The sequence below is a fragment of the Berghia stephanieae genome, chromosome 4 (assembly GCF_034508935.2).
Source record: "Berghia stephanieae isolate SIO BIC M18660-M18661 chromosome 4, UCSD_Bste_1.3, whole genome shotgun sequence".
Lineage (NCBI taxonomy): Eukaryota > Metazoa > Mollusca > Gastropoda > Nudibranchia > Aeolidiidae > Berghia > Berghia stephanieae.
The window spans coordinates 39,428,403-39,428,682 of NC_088363.1; positions in this window are offsets into that span (position 1 = coordinate 39,428,403).

Sequence of the window (280 nt, forward strand, 5' to 3'; positions counted from 1 at the left end):
TAGGGGTGGTTGGTTGTAGTGATGTGGGGTGGTGGTGGTAGTTTAGTAGCAGGGGAAGTGTTGTGGGGGTTTTGGTTGTGGTTTGGGGTAGTGCGTGGTAATGATGATGTGGGGTGGGGGTTTAGTGTGTAAACGATGGTTGTAATTTAGGGCAGTGATGATGAAAAGTTTTTGGAAGGGGGGGGGGGTATTTTGGAAAAAAAATACTCCCCGGAATTTGAGGGAGTTGCCCGCCCCCCAATTTTGGCCCCGCCAGAGTTTTTTTCCGGTAAACCCCGGA